At 35.1% G+C, this 20,742-nt stretch overlaps 1 pseudogene; it reads left to right on the top strand.

Annotated features, from left to right (window-relative positions):
- The first annotated feature begins 14,687 nt into the window (after nucleotides 1–14,687).
- LOC126911037 (uncharacterized) lies at nucleotides 14,688–17,625 on the top strand (annotated as a pseudogene).
- Nucleotides 17,626–20,742: the final 3,117 nt, after the last annotated feature.

Below are 20,742 nucleotides of genomic sequence, written 5' to 3'. Positions count from 1 at the left end.
AATAATATATGTTTGATTTAATAGTTCATATCAGTAAGAATGAAGATACAAACTTAGTTTTGTATCCAGATTTATATTTAGTTTTTTTTTTTACATTTTATTGAAATTGTTTATGCATGAAAACATTTTTTTTATTAAAATTCTTTATTAATCTGATTCAAATGTAATTGAAATATGGTCTAGCAACTGGGCAGGTGGATTAATATTTTCCTGGTACCTTGCCCAGCTCAAAAACCAAATAATAGTCGTTATATGTGCACAGCAACCTACTGTTCTACGGCCCACCATGCAGTTGCAGCAATATTGTTTTATAACTGCCCTCCCTTCAGTGTTATTCTCATATAATATATATACAAAATATGTTTTTCTACTAATGTGTCTACTATGTATTTTCCCACGCAATAAACTGCAGTTGACTGAAGGGAGCGGGAAACCTTCCAGTAGGCTGCTGGCAGTATTTCTGCATAATAATTCAAAGCCTACTGACTTGGTTATCATAACAAATACTAAAATAAATGTGATTTTTTATACTGCTAATTGATACAAAGTTATTAGGATCAGACATTTACTAAAATATAAATAAAATTATTGGTAAATTTCATTTTTGTTGAGCAGCCTGTTCAAAAATAGCCAGCTTTGGACAATCTCCTTTGACATATTTAACTAAACATCCCAAGCGGTCAGTTCAGGAACGGAATATATTTCACGGCGGGTGCTAAGTTTTTTAGGGACATCAATACATCCCAATACATCCTGCCAATCGTATTGAATTTCGTCGACGGGTTTAGGCCACGTCCAGGATTTTAGCGACTTCTTCATTAAAGAGATATATGGCCCTTCTTTAGTTATTTTTGTAATTTTACCAGGAAACATTTCCCCCTCATATGTGAAAACTACATATTGCCCAACCGCCTTCACAATCGGTTTGAAATTACAAGTTTTATTGTAAGTTTCGGCTGCTGTATCAGAGTTAGCTACAAGATTTTCTAAATCTCCAAGAGAACTAAGATCAGAAGAATCATGAACTGACATGTTGATACTTTCTACGTAAGAGTTTTCGCTACTGGCTCTACGGCGACATGGTTGCTTTGAAGTTGACGGCTGAGCCAACTCTTCGTTTTCTTTATCATCCAAAAGTGTTATTATTATTATTATGTTTGTTCCTTACATAATCACGGGACCACAGGGTCCCGGACCTTTGGAAGGCGTACGAGGGGCCGAAGCCAACTCGCAGAGGCCCGTTGAACAATTTTAATCTAAATGTAATGGGACATCAGCCGGCGATTATCCCTGTATGCACTATGGAAGTACACCAAAGGACAATCCCCGGTTGATGCAGGACTATTGTGAGATATGGTAAAAGGAAATGATAGGGATATGGGTGTGGGTGGCTGTGGAATAGTTAACCGGTTAACTATGGGGACTATGGCCCCTGCCCCTGACCAATATTGAAAAATACGGATAAACAGGCAGGGGGTGACTCGCAAACTCAATAGTGGGCCCCCTGAAACGGCCGCTAGCATGTAGCGACAAGGGGAGCAACATCCGTTGAGCTGCTTGAGGAAGGGGAGGCATCCCACGGCTATCAGAGCAATCCCGGAAGTACGGTCAAGACCCCTACCAGCATCTTACTGGGATACGTCCTTCCCCCAAGTGGAGCTGAAGGCAACTCCACTCTTGCGAATCTCCACTCAAACCAGCCGATTAAGGCAAGAGTGAGGTAGGAGAGGCCACTCCGGATAGTCACGAGTACCAACCGGAGTTAAAAAGTAGGGCCTCTCCCAGGAGTCAGGTCCGTGGGGTCGCCACTGCCCAACAGCTCGCCACAAGCTGCCTTGCGGACTTATTATTATTATTATTAATTCTTCAGTGTTACGTTTGCCAGGAGTGATGTTTAATTTCCGGCGACGTCCTGTTTTAGTTTCATTTGTCGTCCATTCTAACCTCTTAGCTTCAAGACTCTGTAGAAAAGAGTCTTGCAAAGCAGTCTTGTTGAAGTTGTTGTCAGTTGAAGGCAACCTCTCTAATAATGGATTGGCATCAAGCGGATAAATTCCACATTATTAGTATTAAAATAAAATAACACATAGTATTATCACACTAGTTTTTAAATTATCCTAATTATTTCAACACATCTGTAAACAGTTGTAGTAGGCATACCTTATTTCTTGTTGTAGCACAATTTCCACAAGCTCATGTTCATAAATAAAAAAGAAACAAGGTTATTTTATTCAAGTATAAAAGCTAAGCAAATTAAGTACAGAGTACCAAGCTAGCAAAACTTACGAGCAGGAGTTGTTCAAATGGTTTCTACCAAAGGAATTGTGATAATTGGCTAATTAACAAAAAAAAAAAACACGCAGTTAATATGCAAGTGAGTCAACAATATGTGATAGTGAAAAAATAATACAGACAAGCATGCAAATAAAAAACACATTGTAACATAATATACAACTGTCACATATTAGTTACACAAGTTAGAATAACTTCTAAATGTGCAAAAAAGATGAATGTTAATGCTTACACTGAGTGGGTTATGTCGGACACCTTGAAGTGGCTCTCCTACATCTCGCCCTAGGATATTGTATAAGCGCTCTTGGAGTGGGGTCAATATATATATATATATATTTTTGCAGAACCACCACCTTAAATAAATGTTATAAAATGATTACTATTATATGCATTCACACTAGAATATTGCAATAGCAGAGCGAACCCCGGTAACCGCTTGGGGTATAATGAATTTAAAAAAAGAATAGCTTACCTGTAGGACTCATTTCACTTTTCTGTGATTGAATTTTTTTTAATAACTTGCTTTTATATTCGTTGTAGAACTTAAAATAAAAAAACAAAAAATATAATAATGGTACAATTATCATCTTATAATGCATCCCTAATTATACCGTTAGGTAATCACTGAGCGCCACTCTGCCGGCGTTTTATTAGGGCAGTCCACCGACACCGCATTTAAAATTTGGGCACACTCCATCCAGTACCGTCTCATGAGACTTCGCCCTTCATTGGTGCGGCTGCAGTGGCCAAGCGCCAGGTCTTGGTGGTTTTCTAGGAAATCAATAAGGGCCGAAATTTGCTCAATCAGCACCATTTTCATTCACAGTTTATACTCTTTGTTATTAACAAATTTAACAATGTAGATAATGTCACATCAACGAGTAATAGTATAGGGAATAAGTATAGGGAAATGCCACATTTGACTTTGTCAGCCAAGCTGACAAAGAGAAAATTATATTTAATGTTTTTTGCTATATACGAACTTTTTACTACTTCAGATTACTTATAACACTAATAAAATAACATGTAAAATTAAATATATGTAAAATCTAGCATGAATAAATTTTCAAATATAGTGGTAGTTTTTCGAAAATAATTTCTACCACACTGGTTTTATATAATGGCAATACGATAATGTCATTCTGCTACAATTCCATTACGAGACCATTGACTGATCAATGATCGACCATTGTAAAATGACAATGGGATCGTGTGGGAATGACACAATTTTTGAAAATAGCAGACTTGAGGCCCTGCTATGCGGTCAGGCCGGCCGTATAGCTCGTAGACCTTCTTAAAAAACCACTATAAAACCCCACGGCCCTAGTTGTAACTGGAACAACTGCTGCAGTCTTTTGTATCAAAAAATCAACTTGCTTTTCTGCAGTTAGGGCATCTCCAAAACTAAAATACATTGCTTTATTAATTTTATCTTCTATATCCTGCAATGCCTGCTTCGACTTGACGCGATGATTTTCGTGAAAGGCGTCTTGGCGTGCTGAATCACGTTTGCGCTGGCTGGGTGGTCTGCTCCGGCATTTCGTTTGCTGGGGTGACAAATCCTCTACTTCTCGAGGCGGCTCGCATACTATTATTTTTATTATTCCTAGCACCACTTGTGCATGCCTCAACATTGAGTGGAGTGGGTGGTATTATATTGGATAAATTTTTGTAGAATGCCAGCTTTTCTCTCTATATCTATACCTTTTGGATTAGTGCGAAATTCTAACTTGAACACTTTTGGATTTTTTATATATACATTTGTCATTCATGAATTTCAATACTGTGTATTCGTCTTCAAAATCATTTTTGTACATGAGATTATAATTATTCCGACTAAAACATACCTGTGTCATGTTTTTCAAATATGCTCTCGGATTAGAATTCTGTATTCTTATATCTGATACATAATTTGGTACATTTAGGAAGTTTTCTGCGATCAAAGATTTCACGTTCACTTTTCCATTATTTATTAATGCCACTGCTTCTTCAAAATCGGTAAGTCGTAGAGTTTCCTTTTCTTTTTCATGGCGAGTTCTACTCGGCGATGCACTTGGTCGGCGCTCATAAACGCATGGCCAGGCTCTAAATAATGCAAAACAATTTATTCTGCACTAATGTCACTACCATTTACCATGTGCATTAGCAACGAATATAGTAACCAATTTTTATTCAGTGCGGTGCAGTTGTCCAGCCAGATATGTATGTTTGTTATATCTCGGTTTCGAAGAAGAAAATAATATAATCCTGTCATGATATCTTCTTGCTCCCGTCCCGCTTGAGCATCATGTCATAAGACAGTTAGGACACTGCCAAGCATTTTTACCTGGCGCAGAAAAAATGAATTTGAATGATGGCAATCTCTGCCTGCGGCACTTGATTTACAGGCAAGATGACAAGGGCGTTATCCCGCAAATATATGTATAGTATAAAGAAATACTCTTACGGATCTGTCGGTATGACTTTTTCGGATTCTTCATGATTTTTATCTGTTTCTACCAGAACTTCTGACCACGAGAACTGACATAGAAATTCTTTGGAAAAAAGTATGTCAAGTAACTAGAACTACCACATAGAACTTCCATTTCTTTTTCTCGAAATACCGAATTAGAACAGTGTCCTTACTTCCAAAATCAAATTACTGGTATTTTCTTCCGTATCAGTTTGAATAGCATTCATTATTTCTTCTTTGGTCAAGTTTTTCTGTTTTTCTTTGTAAACTTGTGTTTTGTTTACATCTTTACAATCAACAGTTTTTTTTACGGTCGCATGCGCTTTTGTTTTTGGTTCATAATTAATATCAGCTTGTACCGTAAGTATACTCGCATGTGTCGATTTTTTTTCGTAATAGTTGGTCTTGAGCATTCTCAGAATCACTGTCACTACAAGCATCCATTAAATCAGAATCGGAGTGCGTACTCATAATGTCAGATTCGCTAGTAGTGAGTGATATTTTTCTTTGTATTTTTTTAGGTTGCGTCTTCTTTGACTTCTTTTTAATAACTTTTCTTGCTCTTTTGTTCAAGTTTTGACTTTAAATGTGTTATTACATTACTTGAACGACTGTCTTTATTTAACAAAGTAATTTCTATGAATTTTGAGTAGTAATCTGTGACAATTAGATATGTTAAATTATCAAAATACATTAAATCTATACCGACTTGTTGTCATGGATACTTACTAATTTCAAAATTTTGTAGTGGTTCCTTTTGGTTACATGGTTTGAATTTAGCACATATTTTGTTTTTTTATATCTGTTCACATATTTGGCCAATTCAAAGATTCTCTAGCTAATTTCAAACATTTATTTATACTTTGGTGACCTTTATGTATTTCATCTAACATTTCTTTATACATTCACTTAGGAACAATTAATTTTGAACCTTTAAATATTAAATCTTTAATTACATGAATTTCAGCTTGAATATTCCAAAATGGTTTTAGTAATGGACTTACTACATTGTTTTTATTTTTAGGCCATCCTTCATAATAATATTTCTTTAACAATTGCAAACTTTCATCTTTCTTAGTTTCCTGACTTAATTTTGTGCTATATTCTTTACTAATTGCAAGATTTGAATACATTAAATTTACATGACATGACATTTCAGACTCATTTTCAGGTACATAATTTTCCTGAATAGCTGCTCTAGACGAAATATCTGATATATACATTTCCTTACCAGACATATATAGACCTTACATATATGACTTCTAAATCATAATTTTGCAAGGTCATGCGGTCAACATCATGCGTTGTAATCTTGCAGGTACATCATGAAGTGGTTTTTTAAATAAATAGACTAATGGTTTATGATCAGTATGTATTGTTACTTTATGATCGTAGACATATTGGTGAAACTTTTCACAAGCAAATTGTATTGCTAACAATTATATCATTTTAAGTATTGCAACAATAATTAAAATGTCTTCTCAATTTATTTTGTAGTATTTTATATTTGTTATGAAGTTTTTTTTTTGTTTTCTATCTTTCTATATTTTTTTAGCATGTCGAAGCAAGAATTCCAGAAGCAACACTAGATAGTGTTGACAGCTTGTATCAATGTCAACACCTCACCTTTTTTCACACATGATTCTTGTTCGGCTCGTAATTGATCCATAGCGTTGACTGACTGCTTAAAGAACGTCACAATGGTTTTGACGTGATCGTCGTGCTGTAAATTCTTAAATTTATTTCAGTACTCCATCAACTACAAGGTTTAAGACGTGAGCCATACAGGGCATCCGATGATTATCATCTAAAAACAATCGTACCGCTAACACTATATTTGCGCCGTCATCAGTGGTAATAGATACAATTTTATTTTTGTCAATTTCAAACTCTTCACGAACGTGTATCGAGCAACCATTAAATTTTTCCCTTCTTTGACATTTCAGTATTATTTGACGATGAAATTATAAGCCACAGTAGTTTGAAAACTGTTTCCAGGTTGGTCGCGATTAAAATTTCTTTGTTGGCTTTGTAGCTCATAATGATAACCTCTTCCTTGACTAAAACTCCTTGAATTGTAAGAGCAACGACCTCTAGGGTAATAGCCGCCTCGACCACGACCTCTGTATGACTGATTATTCTGAACACGACAATCTTTCCTCAAATGTCCAGGTTTACCACAGTTAAAACAATTTGTTTGAGCTTTAAATACACTAGATGAGCTAAGATTTGACGTTTCATTCGACTTCTCTTCTGTATTTTTCAATTTAATTTTACTTTTTAAATAATCCACTGTTCGATCCTGATCAGGCAAGACATCTATTAGATCACCGACATGACTGTAGTTTTGTGGTAATGATTTCAACATACATATAAATTAACTTTTCCTGTTCCGTGACATTAGCGCCAGCTTGTTTTAATTCGTTTATTGCCTTTTCAAAGTCATTAAAATATTCATTCACATCAGAGTAGTTATTCAATTTTATATTTTCAAGGTTATATCTGCACACAATTTGTAGGGCTGTCGATTTTTTTAATTGATCAAATTTCTGAATTATTTCCACCAAGTGATTGTTGGAAATGGCGCTGTAAATGTAGTTGATAGCGTGTACGTCTTTTTCATCCCCAGTTTTGTCATTACTGGCAGTTTTTGCCCTCATGACCACATCTTGACAGTTTTTAAACTTGAGAAATCGTAGCATCCTTATTTTCCAGTTACTGTATTCTTCGCCGTCAAAAATAGAAATATTTATATCACTTTAGAGATATTTAATCGCAACAATGATTGAATGATAAATTTTTTCATTATCATTATTTTTTGATTTGTTAGTCTTCCTATTAGCCAACGAAAATTTTGTATCTTTTGCAAGGTTTCGTAACTTTTTGCAAAAATTTTGTAAAATATGATTGCGACATTCAATTTTTTCAACTGTTAGGTTTTGACTCTGGTAGGGATTAGCTTTAAATATTTTTGCATAGGTTGATGCACCCCCGTCTGCTATCAACCTTTTATATATGATACCATACATTGCAATAGAGGTCTTGAAGCTCTCCGCAATTATTTCAGCTTCCATGGATGACGAAGAGCCTTCAAAATTTTTGAAACACCAGTCATTGTCATAATCAATTGGCTTGCCTTTTTCTAACATGAAAGCTTGAATAGGGTCACGTAACGCAAAAAATCTTTCTAAAACTGCCCCTCGACTGAGCCAACGAACTTCGGTGAAATAAGGCACATCGGAATATTTTTCGTCCAATTCTTGTAAAAACTGCCTTAACTGTCGGCGATTTAGTCCTCTGCTCCTTATAAAATTTACAATTTTAGTTACAGGTTGCATGACAAGGTCTATTTTTAAATGTTTGGATGCTAATGATTCCTGATGAATGATACAGTGAATTCCCACAAAATTTCCTGATATTTTCTGTTTCAATTTAGTCACAACACCCGAATGTTTGCCAACCATGGCGGGTGCGCCATCCGTAGTTGCGCTGCTAAATTTATTCCAGTCGAGTTCATATTCTGCTATCAAATGCTCAATTGCAGAATAAATATCATTTGCTGTCGTAGTACCTGTCAATGGAACGCACTTTAATAGTTCTTCAGTTATTTCAAAGTTACTATTGATATCTCGTATAAAGACAGCAAGTTGAGCCGTATCAACAGTGTCAGTGCTCTCGTCAACAGCCAGCGAAAGCCAAAACAAAAAAAAACCAAAGTTTGTTTAGTTACTAAACAATATTTATATTTCACCCCCATGTATAAGACATGACCGGTTCTTCTTCCAATAATGACAGCAGCACCAGAAAGGGCTTTAAAATTGGTCCCGTAAGACCGTGCACTCCATGCTCTATCGGCATACACATCGATAACAACCCGTTGTGAATGCTGTCCTCAATTATGGCCAATTCTTTTTCCTTATTAATTGCGGCTTGCATAGCGTCTGCTGCTGTCAGCTCCCAGTTTTTGTAAACTTCATTTTGTAATTTTGTGTACGTGTGTTTAGAGAAAACTCGTACGTTCAAAGCGGAAAACAGTTCTTCGAATTGAGCATGACCGATGTCTGTAGCAACAAAGCCAGTTGTAGCCGCTAAGTTTAAATTCAACTTTTGTTATTGTATTTCCGCATCGGTCGCACATATCGGGATAATTGGTACAGCCTTCATGGGACCAGCGTTCACATATAGTGCACAGCAGCCATTCATCTTGACTCAGTTTAGTTTTCACCACAGCCTGCACATTCGTTGTCATCCCACTCAGTCAATTCAGGACTATCACGCAGAGTTATAATCTCTTGTTCACTATCTTCATCAGAACTGGGGGCCTACTCCGGTTCTCGAATCCGTAGTTTCGTTTAATTTTCGGCCGTAGGTTTTATTGATTTAAAAAGTCAAAAAATATTTCTGAATTCACATAAGCTGATTTTTGTGACATTGTTACCACAGAGCCGGCATGCCATCCTCAAATTCAGGTTTTTTTATTTCTGTCCCTGAAAATACAATAGGGTGGAAGAAAAACACCTTCTCCACTGCAGCAAGCGATGACAGAAATGGTTTCACCTTTTTCCCCAGCAGTTATGGTACAAACATTCTTTGATTCTTTCACGGCAACGACTTTCCTCGGCTTATTATTAATCTGCGAGCCTGTCATAAATTTTATAGTTTGGTAGAGGTTACGATGGTCCATCTCACCCGCTGGTCCATCTCTCCTGGTTTTACCCTACGCGGAAAGGAAATCTGATCGATGCCAGAGTGGCTGGGCTTTCAGCAGTATGCCACGGCACGTCGCGTCGTGGGATCCCACGGCACGCCACGGGATGCCCTACCGTGCCATGCCGGCAGGGGCGCCGGCCCTTACTCAGCAAAGCTCCAAAAGAAAGTCATGTTATATGGCGTCCTGGGTTTTGATTTAGCCAAAGTCTACACTGTTCATAGAAGTGGTTTTTTAATTACTTAAATACCGAACGATCTAAGGGTTGGAGATAATAAGGCTCGGAATTGATATCAAAATAATGTCATTTTCATTAGCATATTCTAACATTTCAAGGGAATTGCAATGTGCTGAGTGGCCGTCTAACTAGTACCGGAGCCAGTGCTCATTGAATGTTTTATCTTTTTCCTTTCCGCATTATACTGCGTTCTTAAGTTTTTTATCTTGTTTGTAATTTCCTTAGCTACAAGTGCAGCACTACGTGCATCACGGTTCTTGTAATTCACATTTTCAGTGTCCCACAAACACTCATGACTGCGATAAATGTCAATAAACTTTATTAAGTCAGTAGAGCCAAATTTTAACACTTTTTGACTCATATATTTTAATAAACAGATTCTTTACAAAACCTTCCAACACTTAAATAAAAAAATTGACAACGCAAATACGTGCAATACTTGAAGCAACCTGCCAATGAATGGTACACGCACATACAACTCTATTCAGACAAGTCAAAACTTTAAAGCAATAATCTCCTAAACATTATTGTATTGGTCTAAACAGAAGACATTTGCAACAATTTTTTGTCAAGACTTGCATTCAATAATTGCGTTCATTTACTTGTAATTTGTATCCACGTGTAAACAGTTGCGTACAATTCTTGAAGGGCAATTAACGCACGTAATTTATTGCATTCAATAATTGCACTTGGTACAACGAGTACTCGCTTACCCCTTTTTACAATATTTGCACCTCTGATACTCAGTGTGTTCCGGCCAGCGACCAACGGCATCATATCTAATAGCATTTATGGGCCTTTCAGTTGCTCGTTAGTAACGTTACGTTTCTTTAATTTTCTTTTCCTCAGCTACCGAATCCTGGACTAAAGATTTTGACATTTGTCTGTTGCTTTTAATAAGACCCGTGTTGTAATTTAAATAAAATGCTTCTATCGATGAATGTACTTTAATAGCTTTATTACAATGCACGGTTACAATTCTTCTACATACCTAATAACGAAAGGTAGTAGTCATATTTTTCAAACAACTAAGGTGTGTGACAACCTTTACACAATAGACACAGTAGTGCCAACCATGTAATTATACTGATAATCACAACACCCCCCTCTCCCCTCAATATAATTACATTTGAAACAAAACAAAAAAAATCCCATTAAATTATTAACAAAAATAAACTTTTTATTCTAGGCTACACTTTTTAATACATTTTATAAATAAATCTTTACTTAAGGTTTTAGTAAAGACATCTGCTGGTTGTTCACTTAAACTTATATAACTTACACATATCTTATTATTTGTTATAAGATCTTTAACAATTAACAATATGAAAACGAAACGAAAATGTCTACATGGTTTAAGCGTTTGATTGACTCTGTTGATGCAGTTAATATAGCTGATTGATTGTCACAAAAGATATTTAGGTAGGCAAATATTTTGAAAATCAAAGTCCGCTAGGATATTAATTATCCAACACGCTTCACTGGCAGCCATACTCATAGCAACATACTCAGACCCCAAGCTAACTGACTGAGGCCTGTTTTTTTGAACACCACGATATCAAACAATTTGAAAATTTTAACATGTAACCAGTTGTAGACTTTCTTCCTTTTAAATCCCCGCCCCAATCTGCATCACAAAAACCAGCATCTGTACATTTATATATGCCAAACTCTACATTCTGTTTCACATTAATACCTAAGACGTCTCTTAGGTTTTTATCTGACTAGATATTAGCCCTAAATCCTTCATCTTCATTTAATACAATTTTAAATTGGTTAATTTCAAAAAATCATCACAAACATCTTTCAAACAGTTTGTGACCACTATGACCAAACTGCCTGATAAATATTGATCACCACTTATTGAAGAAGTGATCTCTTCAAATGGTTGTAGAACTGTGCATAACTCGCTCATTGTTTCCCAATCTAATGCATTGATTTCAGGCCAATCTTTATCAATTAGTGCCATACAATGCTTTACAGCTTCTTTTAGTAAAATAAATCGGCGCAGCATATAATATGTCGAATTCCAGCGTGTAGGCACTTGTTGCACTAGCCTTTTAGGCTCACCACTGTCTGTCATATTTTTTATAGAGTAAGATCCCGGGGCCCCCAGACGTTACTTATTTTTGAAGTAACGAATTTTACGGTATAGACACTCTTCTATGTGTTTAAGAGTGTGTGTGTAGTAACTAGTTTGACTAGGCGGCCCGTTCACAGGTAGCAGGTAGAAAAGGTAGACAAAAACTTAACTTACTTTTGTTGAATTCGAAGTGCTGATTTTTATATATGTCACAGAGAATATTATTAAAAATAAATATTTCATATTGACAGACCGTTTCTGTGGGCGGTAATTCCTCCCAGACGCTTCAAACCTCATAAAAAAAATTACCGAACTTTTGTTATATTCGAAGTCTTCCAATTTCTATATGATGTTTGGGGGACTATTTTAATACCTTTTGTCTACAGCCAGACCAATCCGAAGGGCCAAACATTCTCCCAGACACAATTCAAATTTTTATTAAGCTCCCCGAAACAATTAATTTTTAGGTAGATTTTTAGAAATCTAACTATTGCATTAGTCCTCATGGTGGAATTTTCACCTGATTTTGCTATCACAATTAGTTTAGAAATGGCGGCCATTTAAAATTTTCGTAGGGGCATTATGCAAGCGCTTAAGCGTGAGCGAGAGCAATATATTGTTTTCAAAACTACTCTATACCTTATGCGCTGTAACAAGGTGCGGCTGACAGATGCCAGTATGACGTTAATAAATACAATGGCAGAATTATTGAACTGTGTTTTTTGTAAAAATTCTGGGGATAAATTGATATTGTTCACTGAAGAAACATTAAAAAAGTGTCAAACTATCTTAAAACTTAGAAAAGAACATAACCTAAAATTTAAAGACGTTGTTTTACCAGTGGAATTATATGAAAGTGGTTATCATAGACAATGTTATAAATCATTTACTGGGTTAATGAAAAAATATTATGTAAAAAAATCGTCCAATGTTACAGAAGATTTAAGTTCAGCGTCTTCTTCAAGATCTCTTTCTACACAAGGTATAGAGCCCCAACCATTGATTTCACAGCCTTCAAGTCCAGCAGCTGCTCTTTTACCTGACCCCTCTACAGTATCTCAGTCAACAGTTTTATACGACTTAACTGAACCAGCTCCGTGTACTTCCCAAGATAATAATGAACAGTTAGAAAATGTTGATTCAACTTCTGAAAGTAATATTCCAGGTGAAGATGAAGCATCTATTAAATCGAAAGATGCATGTTGTATTTTTTGTGACCAAACAACAAAAAAACATAAATCCAAAAGACTGCCTTTGTTTTCATCCGAAAAAGAAAAATTTCTGTCAAAATTTCAGCTTAAAGATGAAAATACTACCGAGCTGATTAATAAAATCACAAATTATGCTCATCCGAAAATCTATTATCATCATATCTGTCAAGTAAACTTTTCTTATAAAATTAAACAAAATAAAAATACATTAAAAAGTCATTGGCATGATCTTCGTGAGCATCATCAAGGCGTATTTGATGAAATGTGTACGTTTATTAAAGAAAATATAATTGAAAAAGGAAAGATTTATTTTTTGACTTATCTTCATAGATATTACATGGATTTGTTTGAGGAAAGTGCAGCAGAAAATTGTGAAGAAATTTCAGGAAATTTCACACCGCATAATTTAGAGGTTAAAATAATGAAGGTATTTAGTAAAGATATTAAATTTTTTTCCATTGGTAATAAAAAAATATTAGCTTCAAAGCACATAAGTAGAATCGACGACCAATCATTTCAAAATTTAAAAGACGGAGATATTTTAAACTCAGCTGCTTTGCTTTAAGAAAATCTGTTTTGAATATAAAAACTGATAAACTGCCGCAAAATATTTCTGTCGAACATCTAAAAAAGGAGAAGCATCAGCGCCTCAAGATTTATTAGATTTTTTTTTACTATAATTGCTGGTGGTAGTCGAAAGCGAAAACAAAATCGAAAATGCATTCGCCAAGTAAACTCTATTTGTGAAGATGTTGTGTACAGTATTCACAATGGAAAAATCAAAACATCAAAGCACATTATGCTAGGAATGTCATTAAAGAGCTTAACCAGTAGTCGAAAAATTATCGACATAATTCACAGATATGGACATTGCATCAGTTATCAAGGAATCGAAGAATTAGAAACAGAAGCAACTTATACATCCATCGAAAAATCTTCGTTATGTCCTGAAACAATAAAAAAATCTCAACATTTGTCTACTGGTGTTGCGTACGATAATTTTGACCGGTTCGTAGAAACAAAAAGTGGAAAGGATACGCTGCACGATACCGTTGGTATAATATACCAAAATTTAGATTCTAGTACTACAGATGACTCAGTAACAATGGATCCATCGTCTTCCATTGACATTACCTCGAACTCGAAAAAAGAAGGCGGAGAACATTTGAGGCTATTTCCTTAGATGAAGTTCCATACCCTAAAAAACCACGTATGATGGATAATCTGCGACTATCAGTCCATGAAACTGAAAATTTGAACCCAGCGAATTTACCATTATATGATGCAATCGATACAATCTGGATGGTGAGCCATGCTTTACAGTTACCAAATGTGCCAATGTGGGTTGGTTTCAACTGCTCAATGACTGACAATAATAGCTCAAAACAAATAGTTTCTTACCTGACTCCTATAAATGCATCACCTACCGATAGATCAGTAGTTTTAGAAACTATGAGACAAAGTCAGAGAATTTGTCAGGATGTACAGCAAACTTCTATTCAAGTGACTTACGACCTTGCAATAGCAAAAGTTGCTTTACAAATTCAATCCACCGAAAAACCAGCATTTGATAAATAATTTATTTATACATTTGGGGCCGTTCCATATTATGATGTCCTATTTTAAAGCTATAGGAAAATTTATAATGGACAACGGCTTATCAAATATCATGGTGCAAAGTAATCTGCTAGCTTCGGGGTCAGTTAATAGATTTATGGAAGGAAAACACTTCAATAGATGCAAAAGGTTTCATCCGTTGATGGGATTGGGATTGCAAGTTTTACATTTCAAGTCATTCTTAGCATTTAAAAACACTACGGTCACAGATCAAATGCTGGAAGAAATCACTCGGCTGCAAACTTCACCAATATCATCATTTAAAATTGAGAATGAAGAGCTTGAAGGATTGCTGAATGAGTATAATATTTACAAGCAACGGACACTCGACGGCGAGTTTGGAAAAACACCACAGTTTTATATGATTTACATAAATCTGATACATTATTATTTAACTTTATCAAGAAGTATCCGCTCGGGAGATTTTGAATTATTCAAGTATGTGTTGCCAAAAATGACAAACTTATTTTTTATATGCAATCAACAAAATTATGCTCGCTGGTCAATTAAATACTACTCAAATTTGCTGAACGTCAACGAAACCCATCCTGATTTGTTAGAGCAATTTCAAGAAGGTTCTTTCGGTATTCAAAGAACTAATAAACCCTTTTCAAAGCAGCCAATTGACTTAGTATTGGAGCAAACCATCAATGCAGATGCCGCAAGAAGACTTACAGGTATTTCATTTTCGAAAAAAAAATTTTTTTGTTGATTGCAAATTTTTCATTTTATTTAATAATATATTACCTACTTAATTATGTCTAAAACTTTTTTTAATAAAACGAATAAATCTGCCACAGAGTTGATTTTTGTAATTTATAAATTTAAATTACAAGGTTATTTTCACCATTGTAATATTTATATTTGATTTTTCAGGGATATTACAATTTACAAATTCAATTTCTGCACGACAACGGTGGGCTCGGAGTCACGATTTAAGATCATCCATAATCAGTCATGTTTATAAAGAGTTAGATTTACTAAAAGAACAAGATGTTACAGCTGAACTGAACAATCATAATATCAAACATAGTATCAATCAATTACAATCATTTATCGAGACTTTCGATGTTTTTATTAACCCATTTGACGTAGGAGTACCAAAGGAGTTGTTAATAAATATTTCATCGGGCAAAGCCGCATCAGAGCCTGTTGAACAATTTCTTCTCAATATTGAAAAAAATGGAGAAATCCAACGCAAATTGTTTATTGAAGAATGTGAAGCAGATATAAATAGATTTGAAAAGAGCATTAAAAGAACACCGTTACTCAATTTTTCTCAAGATTATTTGAAGAAGCATAAAACTAAAGTTGCTGGTAAAATTCAAGAAGTGCGTGTTCAAAGAGACTTATTTGGGCGTATGCTTGGAATATCTATAGATTATAAAGTCGATATGGCCAAAATTTTGTCTTATCCCATAACCCCTGTGCCATTATCCATGTGCCATTTTGATGGTGGCATTTGTAAAACTCAAAAATCTGCTTTAATGAAATCATTAGAGAAAAATATTGAACATCATCCACCAGTATCCATTGATGTATTAATTATTGACGGTTTTTTTACTTCATACAATGAAAAGTGTGCCTAAAACCTTTGGAAATATTTCCAAGAAAATGCTACAAATGGTAACACAATTAAATGCAAGTACATATGAAGTAATTTTCGATCAGTATTTTACACCCTCCATCAAAAATTATGAGAGATTACTACGACAGGAATGTACACAACTTGATTTTACCATAACCGGACCTGATCAAGTTCGACCTGCTGATTTTGCTAAAGAATTAAAAAACTCACGGTTTAAAGAAGCACTTGTCGACTTTTTTATTCTGCACTGGGCAAGTAATGAAATGATACCATTTATTGGCAATAAGCAGATTAATGTTAATTTCAGGCAATGCCATTCTTTTATTGTCAATAATAATATGATAGAAGTTAATATAAATGAAGAATTATCATGTCCACAGCACGAAGAAGCTGACACGAAAATAATTTATCATCTGTGCAACATTAATACCCAGGCAAACATTGTAGTTAAATGTTCTGATACTGACGTTGCAGCAATAATGCTGGGAAATATGCATCACATGAAACATGATAATTCACACGTTTGGATATTAACTGGTGTTGGAAATAAGCAAAGATATGTAGATATAACAAAAATCTATGAGCACTTAGGATCAACTCTATGTAGAAGTTTGCCAGGATTTCATGCTTTCACAGGATGTGACTATAATCCTGCTTTCTTCAAGAGAGGAAAACAAAGACCTTTCAATATATTGAAAAAAATGTAGAATATCAACAAGCGTTTCTCCAATTCGGTGAAGAAGAATTATTTACGGATTACGACACAAAACAAAAAGTATTCGATGTAATACAAAAATTTATTTGCGATGTTTACAATGTTCCCGGGATAATCGATGTGGATGCTGCCAGACTTCAACTTTTTATTAATACTTACACAGTATCTGACGTGAGTGAAGAATTTAATAGGAAAAGCGTGAGAAACTTTGATTCATGTAATTTACCACCCTGTAAAAGTGAACTATTCCAACAATTCTGTCGAGCAAACTACATCGCAAGTATATGGAATAATGCACATGCACAAAATTTACCTGATTTTGGTCCAGAGAATAATGGGTGGACATTGGATGAAAACCAATATCAATTTTACTGGTTCGATGGTGATCAGTTACCAAGTTTTGTCAGTGAATTACTCGAAAATGAATCAGGTATGTTAAGTTCACATCAAATTAATTTTTTATATGCACAGCAATTCATACCTTCAATAATGTTTTTTGTATTTTCAGAAGATTCAAACAAAGATGATGACGATGATGACTTGAATATTGAAATCCAGAATTGGTTCGAGGATGAAAGTCGAAACTCATATGAAGCTAACTATGAAGATTAAGACTTAATTAACTAATAATGGAAGAAGATCATATTTCTACTGCATTTCTATATTTTTGTATAAATATAAAAATAATAAATTGTTATTTAACTCTTTAAAAAATTTAAAAGTTTTCATTATTTTTAAATTTTTGGATGAACTATAAAACTAATAAAAATCATTATAAAGTATCAGTGTTAGAGGTCAAATTAAAGGTAATTTAATCAGCTTCAACATGAAGTTTTCATAAATGAGCTTTTTTTTGTCAATCATAAGTTATTTTAAAGTTACAAAACTTGCAATTTTTAAAATTTTGAAAATTTTAAATGGCCGCCATTTCTAAACTAATTGTGATAGCAAAATCAGGTGAAAATTCCACCATGAGGACTAATGCAATAGTTAGATTTCTAAAAATCTACCTAAAAATTAATTGTTTCGGGGAGCTTAATAAAAATTTGAATTGTGTCTGGGAGAATGTTTGGCCCTTCGGATTGGTCTGGCTGTAGACAAAAGGTATTAAAATAGTCCCCCAAACATCATATATAAATTGGAAGACTTCGAATATAACAAAAGTTCGGTAATTTTTTTATGAGGTTTGAAGCGTCTGGGAGGAATTACCGCCTACAGAAACGGTCTGTCAATATGAAATATTTATTTTTAATAATATTCTCTGTGACATATATAAAAATCAGCACTTCGAATTCAACAAAAGTAAGTTAAGTTTTTGTCTACCTTTTCTACCTGCTACCTGTGAACGGGCCGCCTAGTCAAACTAGTTACTACACACACACTCTTAAACACATGGAAGAGTGTCTATACCGTAAAATTCGTTACTTCAAAAATAAGTAACGTCTGGGGGCCCTGGGATCTTGGTTTTTTAATTGATAGCTGAGGAGCATATCTGTAGCACTCGTGCTTCTTTTAACCCTTAATTTGGCAGATTTTTTTTTTACATAAACTGATTTTTTTATTGAAATCGGGTTTAAGACGTTTTAAGGCATTACAAAAAAATACGAAAAAATATCTTTACGTTTCAGTTTTCCTGAAAACTCATGTATGACACAGCATATATTGCCAAGTGAATAGAAAACCAAGGGATCAAAGTCGTGTATGCTGGGATATACATTGCCAAGTGCAGTGACTAATGAAATACCGACGGAAGTGAGTCCTAAAACTTATGAAATTTCGACGGGAGTTTATCCAGGAGCAGGAATAGCAAAAAAAAATACAAAAGATAATAATAGTATAAACGTTTATTGAACTGAAATGACTAATTTACGCCTTTACATGGTAATCTAATTGACAGTTTCTGGGATTCTTCCCTGTTACGAAACATAGCCGCACTTTGCATTTCATGCACAATACAGTGGTAAGCTTCTGACATAGCTTGCACCTGCCTTGAGTGGTCATTATCATAAAATGACCAATGGCATCGTATCGTAACGATTCCACTGGGTTAGCTGATGGCACACCTTTTCTGGCTTTGTCATTTTTATCAGCACGACCAAATTTTTTCAGGCCTTCGTATATTTCGTACCTAAAATCTTTTAGAGGTATATATTGCTTGCTTGATTGAGCTTGATCCCGCCTATATAAAAGCCAGGCATTATTTATGCATATGTCAAGTATTTGAACAAAAATACCTATGTACCAACGCCTACTTTTAAATGGTGTTTTATAGAGAGATATAAGCATGTCGGCTAAGTCGACTCCCCCCATATGTTTATTATACTCCTTGACTATTTGGGGACAGTCGACATCGATTTTGCTTTTTGTCTCCTTACAGTATCTTTTCATTTTTTCGACAGATTCTACGCCTACATATGAACTAATTAGGGTAACAGGTTTGTTATCGTTCCATCTCACTACCGATAATCTATTTTTGTTGCACACTACTTGTGAATAACTTCCTCTAGGCTTCTTTTTCATCTCTTTCTCTGAAGGCAACACTTTTTCTGCTCCTCTAAGTCTATTGTTTCTTATAGTCCCCAAACCAAATATACCGTATTCTTCGCGTAGAATGTAAAACAGCTCAGGACAGGAAAAAAATTGTCACAGAAAACAAAAGCCGGTTTGAATTTTATGCTTTGACATAAAGCGATTACAATTCGTCCTCCGAAACCTATAGAAGCTTCCTTATCTGAAAACGTGTAAAATCTGAATGTATCTTCGCCACCATAAAGAAGAAAATCATATACCATGCCTGAGACTCCGGCGCGGACATAATTTTTGAAACCCCACTTGTTGGGTTTGTCCTTCATATATTGACGGCGTTTTCCAGCTTTGGTTCGTTTATACGGAATCATCATCTCGTCTATACTAAACTTCCGTTCATTTTCCTGTGCTAGACAATTTTGTCTTACTTTCTGCACAAATGGCCTCACTTTGTAATATCGGTCGGAATCCTGTATATTATTGTCAACGAAGTGCAAATTGCGACGTATTTGTTGATATCGTTTTAGTGTCATCAAATCTGCTACTAAGTTATACCTGTATCGTAAACTCCAAAAGTCCGTATATGCTGGCATATTCACGACCCCCATTATAATATGTATGGCTAGAAAATCGCGAAGCTCATCTTCCGTCAAACCAAGTGAACGTCCAGTGTTTCCTATTGAGTAAGAATTTGTTTGCTCTACGATATCTGTTAGAATGTCTGGCGAAAAAAATTTATAAAAATAATCCATCGCTGATATATCCGGAACATCTGTATAATTGGAGTCTTCTTCTATAATAGCTCTGTGTCGAAAAACGGCTTTTTTCCACTGATAGTTCAAAGTAAATTTTTTCATTAGTCTCGGTCTTTTCAGGACAGGAACGGTGGGCTGACGACGTCGGGATCTGGTTTTTGGATTTGGTGGATTTACTGGAGTAAGAGGAGTTGTTGGGAGTGACGGAATATCACTCAGCACCGGTACTTTATTGCAATTTGGTTCTAAAGACGGACTTGAATATACTGTTTGAAAAATAGGCGTAAGTGGAACATTGTCGCTGTTGTAATGTTCGTCATCATCTACAATGTTTAGTCTTTCCAAGGAAGAATGAATAGAAGGTGCTGGAGAAGAAAATGAAGAAAGCGGGGTGCGTACACGAAATTCCTCTTCGACATCTGAGCGCTCGCTATCGTCAGAGGGTGCATTTTCAGCAGGCACAAGAGCTAATATTCTACCACCTCGAGTTAGTAGCGTTTGCTGGCAACAAAGAAACAAAAAAACATGCTTCAACCAAAAATAAAAAGCAATCCCAA

The sequence above is a fragment of the Spodoptera frugiperda genome, chromosome 9, assembly GCF_023101765.2.
Source record: "Spodoptera frugiperda isolate SF20-4 chromosome 9, AGI-APGP_CSIRO_Sfru_2.0, whole genome shotgun sequence".
Classification (NCBI taxonomy): Eukaryota; Metazoa; Arthropoda; class Insecta; order Lepidoptera; family Noctuidae; genus Spodoptera; species Spodoptera frugiperda.
The sequence above is the reverse complement of the archived record's forward strand: the minus strand, read 5'-3'. Positions and strand labels throughout refer to the sequence as shown.